Below are 9974 nucleotides of genomic sequence, written 5' to 3'. Positions count from 1 at the left end.
AAATACATCGACACACGTTTGATGCGGATAACTGATCGTACAAACAGGATCCAGTACAGACACTGGCCTAAAACAACCATCTATCATACAGACACTGGCCTAAGACAACGAAGGGGGGGCTATCCGCCACCTACCGAACTAATCACTCTCTATCCTCTCAAACGGAAAAGAAAGGGAGCAACACAGGAAACATAGGAGCAACAACGGAAGCAGAGGTGGTTACCATGACAATAACACCTCGTTCTTACTCCACGACATAAAGAAAAATGATGCATGGCAGACTTCGGATGACACGACAACCGAGGATCATAACTCAGCGCGTTACCCCGACGTTGACCTCCAATCAGCAGAATTCAATAGTGAAAGAGGACCATGACAACGGATACTACCCCGATGTTGGCCTCCAATCACCAGAATTCGACAACGATCAAAAGTGGCAACATGGGATCACACGCCCGTATTGAACCCCACTCATCGGGCATCCGAACCTCTGCAGACAACGACCAACGATCGATACCCGATCATTGGCCGGGCAAAGGCCACCAGGGAGAAACACAACCAAGCCTGTAATAAAAAACAGTCGCCTCTCCTCCTCCTGGATCATCCTCCTCCTCCAAAGCCTCCACAACAGACCCCATAGGTCCCAAATGGTACCCTACGATAAAGAGAATAAACAAAAACGTCAGCCGAAATTTCGGCATTATGACGGCATAAATTGGACAAACCCAAAACAAACAAACAACCTGCGAAGCAAAGCAAGGGCAACCCCGCCCAAATCCAACCAAACAAAAAATTCACAAAAACGCACAAGAAACGACTCGCCCTTCTTTTCAAGGAAAAGACGAGTCAAAACAACAAACAAAAATGGCATCTCAAGACCCACACAAGGTCCGCCAACAAACCAAAATACATTCCCAATGCAATGAGGAATTTTTCTACGGCTCAAAAAGGCAATTTATACGCCAATTTGAGCACAAACCGGTCAAAAATTCAAAAACGACCGCAAAAAGGCAAACGTGATTTTATCACACCCCAAGGCGACCTAAACTACCAATAAGGTCCATTTCGAGGCAAACTGACTCAATTCTAGCTCAAACAGGCGCTTGTTTTGTCAGACATAAGACCGTCACCAAAGGCAAAAATTCCAACTTTGCCCACAATACCCAACAAAGGTCCACAATGGCAAATACGGTCTTTCCTGACTACAATGCAACCTAGTGGGACCCACTACCCAAGCAAATAAACTTGGCATTGTGAGATGAGACGGTTTCTCCACCTCACTCACGTTTTTCGAACATAGGGAGCGGGAACGGGGACCAAAATGCAAACTAAAAGCACCCCTATACTCCTAAACAGGTTTCTAACCTAATGCAATCATCAATTTCACTCGAGATGGGCTCAATCAAAAACGCCCAAATCGATTTTCTACGGTAAAATTTTCGCCCTAATTCAATTCAGCTAAAAGACCAACAAATTCAAATGAATTCAAGAGGAAATGCATACCTTGAGATGACATTGTTGATATTGGCACGAATGGAAGTGAGCAAAGGTCCTTCAATGGCGGATTTTTGTGTCGAAAGTTGAAGATGACGAGTGAATGGAAAGCGAACCTGTTGGGAAATGTGTCCTCAACAATAGTGCGATCACATGATTTAAATATCATTATTAAATCTCATGCCAAGAATACGAAAGGGATGATACATTACATATATAGTCAACTGGTCCACACATATCGGTAATGATTGGTTGACTAGAGTTTGACATTCTTTCGTGCGGCGAGTGGTGATCGATTGATCCCTTGAGGTCACACCTAAAGGACGATGCCCTTAATTGAAAAGGTTAATTAGTTGTATACCGATACAGATTAATTAATTCCTTAAAATTGAACAATTCGATTTGTGAGAGAGAATATTGATATCTTATTGTAATGGGATTAAATAAGATTTATTTTAGTAACAAAATGCTTTGTTAATAAAATTATCTATTGTTTGAGAAACAATAAAGATAAGAATGAATGGTCAATTATAATTACAAGAAGTTGTGAATTATAACTATATGACCAATTTTATTTATGTGGTCAAGTATCACTAATCAATTTGTTGTATGCAATTTAATTAATTCATGAAATGATATTTATGTGATAAATATGCATTAAAATTAATTAATAACATGTAGCATACTACATGTGACATATTGTGTAACAAATGACAAATTGACAAAATAAAATGGTAGTCCATTTTAAGTATATGGACCGAAAATGGAGGGTGTGTTACTGGGTTTTGGTTGTTTTATTTTATTTGATAAAATAAACATAATGATGACAACTCTTGACTAGCCTTACAACCTACACCACTTTCTTACACACCTATATTTTTGATAAGAGAAAAAGAAAAGCAATGATGCTCCTTGGGCTAGAGTTGGGCGGCCACACTACTCTTAATTGAGTAGTGTTGGTTCTTTTCTATTCTTCTTACACTACCATTCAATTAACATGCAAAATGTTCATGAATATTCTCTCTTCTCTCTCCTTAATATTCATTAAAAAGATGAGTATTTGATTCAAATTGTTCATATAAATTACTAAGATTACTAGAAGTAGTATATGAGTATTAGTAATAGATTTTAAGGTAAACTACAATACAAACATCTAGTACATGTTTATTTGTGGGATTAAGGGATTGTCTTGGGTGCTACTAATTGAAGAATCTCTACTTTGGGATTTTTGTATGTTCATCCATTATTGGAAAGCTCAAGAACTAACAAGAAGGAGATCTTGTTGGTGCCCAATATGACCGAATTTCATGGTGAGAAAATGTTTTCTTATCTTCTTTTGTTTTAGTTTGCATGCATAAAATCCAACTTTAATTTTATGACAAATTAAATTAAAACATATATGAGTATGTTAGTATGTATATAGATCTACATTTCCTTCAATCGGTATCAAGAGCCACGGTTGTTTGCATGCAAATCGGTTAAAAGTTTTTCCGAGTTATAAGAATAACAAATAAAACTTGTAAAATTTGTGTTATTATGAGATATCACGAAATTAATTAATGCATGTTAATATTTCTGGTCCTAAAATATTTTAGGATATTTTGGTTAATTTTTCGGATTTTTATTGTTCATAATTTACAATAATGGCATTTAAATGTGATTTTATGAGTAAAAATGTCATTTTTGGTCTAAAATTAGTTATACTTCGAATTTTCTTTTGATTTTTGGATATGTTGTCACATATATTATTTTGAGATAACCTGTAAATTTTCATAATTTTTGGACTTGTTATGCTCGAAAAATGAATTTTTCATTATTAAATTCGGATTTAGGTGAAAAATAGGTTAATATGAGTTAAATTTCGAATCTGGTCATAGAAAATTAATATGTTGTCACATGCAATTTTAAAAGATGTGTGTAAAATAATTGGCTATAAAGAAGTCTTTTTCCATGATTTATGGATTTTTGAAGAAAAATAGCATAAATAGTGACATTATTAGTGGAAAATTAATAAAACATAATCTATGACTTAGGAAAAACGTCTAATGTTGCATTTTATTATCTTTTTCAGATCTAAAATTGAAAAGTTAGTGAATATAATTTTTCCATGTTTTTATGATTATTTTATTAAAAATCGATAAACCGCAACATTGTTTTTCCGGAAAAATTTCGAAATTTTTAACCTAAGATTTTGAACATTATGAGTGTCATGGTATTTTTACAGAATGTTCATGAATTTAAATTTCAAATTTTGAATTTATTTGAAATTTTGTGATTTATTTGAAGTTTAATAGCTTATTTTTGTAATTTTTGGTCCATTTATGAACAATTTTATAAAATATGAGTTAATTATGGTCAAATTATTAGTGAAGACTAAATTTTGAGTCCTAAGAGGTTAGGGTAATTAACTTATGCATAAATATGAGTTTATGTATTTTTGTGATTATAAAATGTTGAAATCACGCAAATCCGTAAAAACCGAGTAATATACGATATTGGCTAATTAAAGGCGATTTAGCATAAAATTGAGCATGTTCATACATATCATAATGCTGCATTTTCTTTATGATTGTCATAATTTTAATTTATGTAATTTTGAATTATGTAATTTTACTTAGTATGGCCTTAGATTTTAATTGGTATTTTCCGAAATGTATGGGAATATCGATTCGGTTGTAATTTTTATTGTGATCTCGTATCATCGTTTTGTAATTTAATAGATTTATTTTATTTTAGTTACAAATGTATAATAGGAAATTATGTAATTTATTAATTAATTTTATTCATTCCGGAGTTCCAAAAGACGGATTTCTTCAAGAATGACGATACATAAAGACGGTGTTACCTCGAGATGCGTGCCACAACCGAAGTTCAAGGGACCAATGGAGTTGGTTTCCGAATATGTAATAGATAAATAGTTTTTCTATTTTAGGGAAGGCCATACTAGGATTTATTTATTTTTATGCTTGCATTTTATTTTATGTCGCATGCATCGCTAAATCGCCATAACTAAACATGCATTGTCATTTTATCGAGTTTATCGACCGTGTCAATTCGAATTATCGTAGTTCACCGCTTTAGTTCACTTAAAACGTGATAGATAATAAATTGACATGACCTCTCGCTAAAATAATTAATTGAGACATAGCCTTACCAAATAGTAGAAACCATGAAAACCTATTTCGCGAGGGAGTGCGCTCGGCTACCCCGGGGTACAAACCTTGTTACGTAGGGGAAGTGGGTGATAAATGTCTATCCACCGAATTCATGTTGATAAAGGTTGCATCGGCTACCCCGTGCCTAAGTTAATGTGGGTTTGGATAATGGACACATTTATTCGAAATTTGGATTGAACTCAACAAAAGTTATTGATAAGGGTTGCATCGGCTACCCCGTGCCCTTGTTGATGTGTTTTGGGCTATAGATAAACATTAGAGTAATTTTATCAACCAAGAGTTCTAAAAGTAGAATCGATTAAAAAGTTAATCTACCGAGTTATATTGATGAAGGTTGCATCGGCTACCCCGTGCCTAAGTTGATATGAATTTGGGTCTTGGAATCATTTATCATAGTTGGGTAGAGGTCACTATGTAAATGCTATACTTGTTTTTCAAGTATTAATAAAACGATAAATGTTAAGTTTTCCACTATTTCGTTTTTATATTGTTCTATTTCTTTACCCCAATTCATATACGATATCATTTCGTTTTTGATTCAAAACTCCATTAAAACATCGTAACTAAAGACAAATATGAATTTGCTTCTAAAACCTCATATGAACCATTGCTAAGGATCTCTTGTAAAGAGTATAGATTAAAGTTATTCATTATCAAACAAGTTTTTGATTCTTGACTAACACATCTACTTACAATGGATTATTTTTCATGTACTTAAATGAATTAAGTACCTTGAAGCGATAAATTGTTTTGGTAATTAGTTTTGTCAAGAATTCGTAATTGACCAAAATAACGCAACCACTTCAATGAAAGTTTTAAGACTAAAACGAACAAATGAAGAGTGAATCTTCATGAATTCAATTTTGCTTCTCAAAGCAAAGACTCATTGAATTAAGTGGGAGCATTCTCTTAAACCGTTAAGATGAGGACGAGGTTCAAGAAGTAAGGATTATAATGGAATTGATACAAGGTAATGTTAAAGGTAAAGTTGTTGAGAATGACGATACTAAACCTATCAATCCCGACCGATAAAGTTTCCATTGTCCTAAATGTTGGACACAAGAAAGGAAACTACCCCAAATTATTGAAGAATCAACAAGTTAGTTGTGGGACATCTAATGGGACCTTCTTCGTTAAATGTTTATTTGATTAAACATAATTTTGCTAGTATTACTTCGTCAATATTAGAAACCGGTGGTGGTTTTCATCATTATGTTTGATACATAGGATGATTAGAATATGACGACTAGCAACAATGAAGTCAAGAGATAGAGTCATTGTGTACTAAATCTAGTTTTCGGGTTTGGAGTTGTACTTAATTGTGACTATTAAGTACATAAACTCTAAATAAGAATACAATTTGTTAAAGATACAAATAAGGTTTCACTTTTGTGACCCTATACACCATGATTTGATGTATGGCTGGCCCATCATCAAGGTGATTATATTCTAAACCAAACTAGAATAATATATCATGAAGATGATGCAAGACTCAAAATTGGTAACCCAAGATTAAACCTTAAAATTTTGGAATGATGAACGCAAAGAGTTATCGAGTACTCTTGAAACCACTAGATTGTTAATGGTATATGCGTATCTTGTATTCAAAGCAAGATGTCTCGTGCCTTTTGGTTGAAAAGGAGACCGAGGTTATAAATCATTGATCCATAATAGGTTGATCATTCTCTTTTACCAACGATTTAAGTTGACGCTAATGTGTTAACTTAATAAGGTAAATAGAAAATCTTTAAAGAAGTTTAAAGAGTTAAAGAAATCACGATTTAGTCGTGATGGGATTATCAAAGTGGAGACTTTGATATAAGCCAATGGAAATGTGATCTAATATCACAAGTTAATCTCTCTTAGCACGCATTATGAAATAATGTGTGATTGGATAAGAAATCAAATGCTATTCGATATGGTTTGGACTTCAATCAAGTTACTTTGAGTTACTTGATTCTTTTGGGGATTTTATCATTTTTGTCTAAATTATTTTTCCACTAAATCAAATCATATGAGATATGAAATGGTAAGAGTACCATGTTTGTAAGTTTTCACAAGAAACAAATGCTCATTTTTCCCTTTTCAATTATCACGAGTACACCGGGTTTGTGGCTCGTGAAGCTGTCTTTCTAAAATGCAAGTTTATTTCTAGAAGTGATGTGACCATAATTGGCGCATATTTAGCCCCCGAATTACCCTTGTTTCCATGCTTTTTAGTGCTTATTTGGGTCATTTCTTATCTTTAGTTCTTTGTTTTGCATATTCTTTGAGATTTTGATCCCTTGGTAGGAAAGGAGTAAGAATCTTGCATTTTCATGGCAAATCAAGACTAAATTGATCAAATTCAATGACCAAGCATCAAGGAGGGATAAGATTAGAAGGCCTTTGTACATATCATAGTAGAAGAGCAATGTTGAGAAAGGATCCTTGAGTCCCCAAGGAAATCCCCAAGGAATTTATGAAGAAAAGGGAAGAAAAAGAAGAAGTATCACGCTGACTGACAATCCGAGCGGATTGTCAGCAATCCGCCCGTCCCGCCTATCCACAATCCGAGCGTCCCAGCTGGAATCCGCTCGGATTCCCCTTCAACAATCCGCCCGGATTCCTCAGAATCCGCTCGGATTCCACCGCCCAAATCCGGCCGTCCCGACCCTAATCCGCCCGGATTCCTTCACAGCGCGGGTTGTCTACTTCAAGCTACGAAAAGAGAAGCCCTTCTCTCCAAAAATACCGGCTTCTCCTTGCTCTACTTAAAAAGTGTAATTACTAGTTTAGCCCTTAGTTAACCCTAATGCATCCTCCCTAATTTTCACTATAAATACCCCATTAGTCTAATTAGAGGAGCATGTTCTTCTTATCAATAATTAGTGTAGTTAATATCAATCAAATCTCTCTTCAATATTGTAATCAAGTATTAATCAAGTTTTAATCCAAGTTTTAGTTCTTTAATCTCTCTTTTGTTCATCCTTTATTTTGGGTAATTGAAGATTATTTGGGTTATTATTGGGAGATTGACAACCTCTCAATCTAGCATTCAAGTACTTCTATTATTCTTGCTTTATTATTGGAATCATTAGTAGGTATAATCTCTTAATCCCTTTTTAATTATTGTTAATTACTTTCATTTATTCATCATGTTTCATATTGTTGGTATGATTGACAACCTTGCTAGCATGATCAACATGATAATGAGTGAGTAGTCTCTTAGCTAGGGTTAATGGGTGATTAGGGAAACCAACATGGGGAATGATTCATGCTTAAATTAATATGCTTTCATATCTTATTTGCTTGCTTGTTTTGATCCCAACTCATGCACATGTTATATTTGATGAAATGCTAAGCCTATGAATCCTTGCATTTACTATCATCTCCTATCTTTTCAATGAGACTTGTAAGACATAACCCAACTCGAGTCTCATTAGACCATGCATGTTGTTGAGTAGAGAAGATTAAGTCGACTTGTAGGTGTTGTACAATCTAATCGATTCGGCTCCGGGACCCAAACTTTCCTAGGATTGTAAGATATAACCCACTCAATCCATCACAACAATAATTGCTTGCTTATAATTTGAGAACATGTTTGTATGATCATATCCCATGATTCCCCTATGATCCCATGACACCCTAGTGCCTTTAATCAATTGTTTACACCCCTTTTATTCATCTTGCTTGTTTATTTTCATTGTTATTCTAGTTTAGTAACCTTCTACATCAACCCAATTTGTGACACCCCTTAGACACCACTAGTTACAATAGAAATCTCATTTCAACTCCCGTCCCTTGGGATCCGACCTTTACTTGCCTCTTTACTAATTGTAGAGTTGCTTGTTAAGCTATAAATTGTGTTTTGATTCGACCGTAACCAACGACCACATCTATTTATTTGTGAATACTAAACGGACCGATCAAAAATGGCGCGTTGCTGTTTAGGGGACGGTGTTTGTTTGATTTAGATTTCCTTTTTGTTATTAGTTGTGTCTTTCTTCACCTTGAGGAAGTAAAAATCCTCAAGGTTTGTTCTAATTGTTTTTGAGTTGTTTGATATTTTGCATGTCTAGAAGGTTACAAAGTGATTTGTTACCTTTTGACCGTGAAATCGAAAGAACCTTGACGAACAATAGGAGACTTGTTAGGAGGAATTTGAGAGGTGTTGGTGAAGTTGTTCAACCCACTAGTTAGTTTGTCAATCCTTTCGCAATAGAAGGAGAAGAAAACCCATTACACAATACCCTATAAAATCCACCTACAATGCCAAAATTCTCGTCACACTCGTGCACCCACCGAGGAGAATCTACCAAATGGTACTCCTACACCGCAACATCTCACCGGAAATTTTATTGCCAAGTCCGCCTTCATCCAACTAGTTGAGAGGAGCCAATTCGGGGGAATGCCTAGTGAGGACCCTCATTCTCATATGGAAACCTTTTGCGATTATTGTGATGCTATCTCTCAAACGGGCGTGACTCAAGACCAAATTAGATGGGTCTTATTTCCTTTTTCCTTAATCGGCACCGCAAAGCAATGGTTGAAGGGCCTTGATAAGGCCACCCTTGGAATAGATTCTTGGAAGAAGTTGGCTCTAGCTTTCTACAAAAAATTCTACCCACCGGAAAAGACCAACATGCTAAGAGCTCAAATTACGGGTTTTAAGCAAAGGGATGAAGAGTCTTTGTATGAAGCTTGGGAGCGGTTCAAGGGAACTTGTCGCTCATGTCCTCACCATGGACTTAGCGAATGGTTTTTAGTGCAACAATTTTGGAATCGTTTATATGAAGATTCTAGGAACATTCTCAATATGGGATCAAATGGAATGTTCACCGAAGTTGATGACAATCAAACATGGAACAAGATTGAGGAAATGGCGGTCCATAATTCACAATATAGTAGATCTCGCAAGGCTACTAGAGGAGGAAAGCATGAAGTGGACTCCGTTACTCAATTGGGTGCTCAACTTAGTGCTCACATTGACACAATCAACTTGAAGTTTGAACAAGCTATGGCTAGACTTGAGGAAAACTCAAAATCATCAAAGCATCATGTCAATGCCATGACGGCATCCTCATCAATGCCAAGTGGGATATGTGAGAATTGTGGAACTTTGGGTCATGACCCAAGTGAGTGTAGGGGAACAACCGAACAAGTTAATGCTTTCCAAGCTTACAAAAGTGGTACCCCTTACTCAAATTTTTACAATGAAAACACCAAGTTCCATCCAAATCTCTCATACAAAAGCCAAAATGTTCAAAACCCTCAAACAACATACACTCCACCACCCATGAGAAACCAAAATCAAAGACCCTT

The 9974-nt window shown here is 35.4% G+C and overlaps 1 non-coding gene across 1 annotated transcript; it reads right to left on the bottom strand.

Annotated features, from left to right (window-relative positions):
• Nucleotides 1-9294: 9294 nt before the first annotated feature.
• On the bottom strand, nucleotides 9295-9401 carry LOC141618487 (small nucleolar RNA R71). Its single transcript, XR_012531409.1, has one exon. It is a non-coding gene; the product is annotated as a small nucleolar RNA R71 (small nucleolar RNA).
• Between the last annotated feature and the right edge of the window lie 573 nt (nucleotides 9402-9974).

This window comes from Silene latifolia, chromosome 1, assembly GCF_048544455.1.
Source record: "Silene latifolia isolate original U9 population chromosome 1, ASM4854445v1, whole genome shotgun sequence".
Classification (NCBI taxonomy): domain Eukaryota; kingdom Viridiplantae; phylum Streptophyta; class Magnoliopsida; order Caryophyllales; family Caryophyllaceae; genus Silene; species Silene latifolia.
The sequence above is the reverse complement of the archived record's forward strand: the minus strand, read 5'-3'. Positions and strand labels throughout refer to the sequence as shown.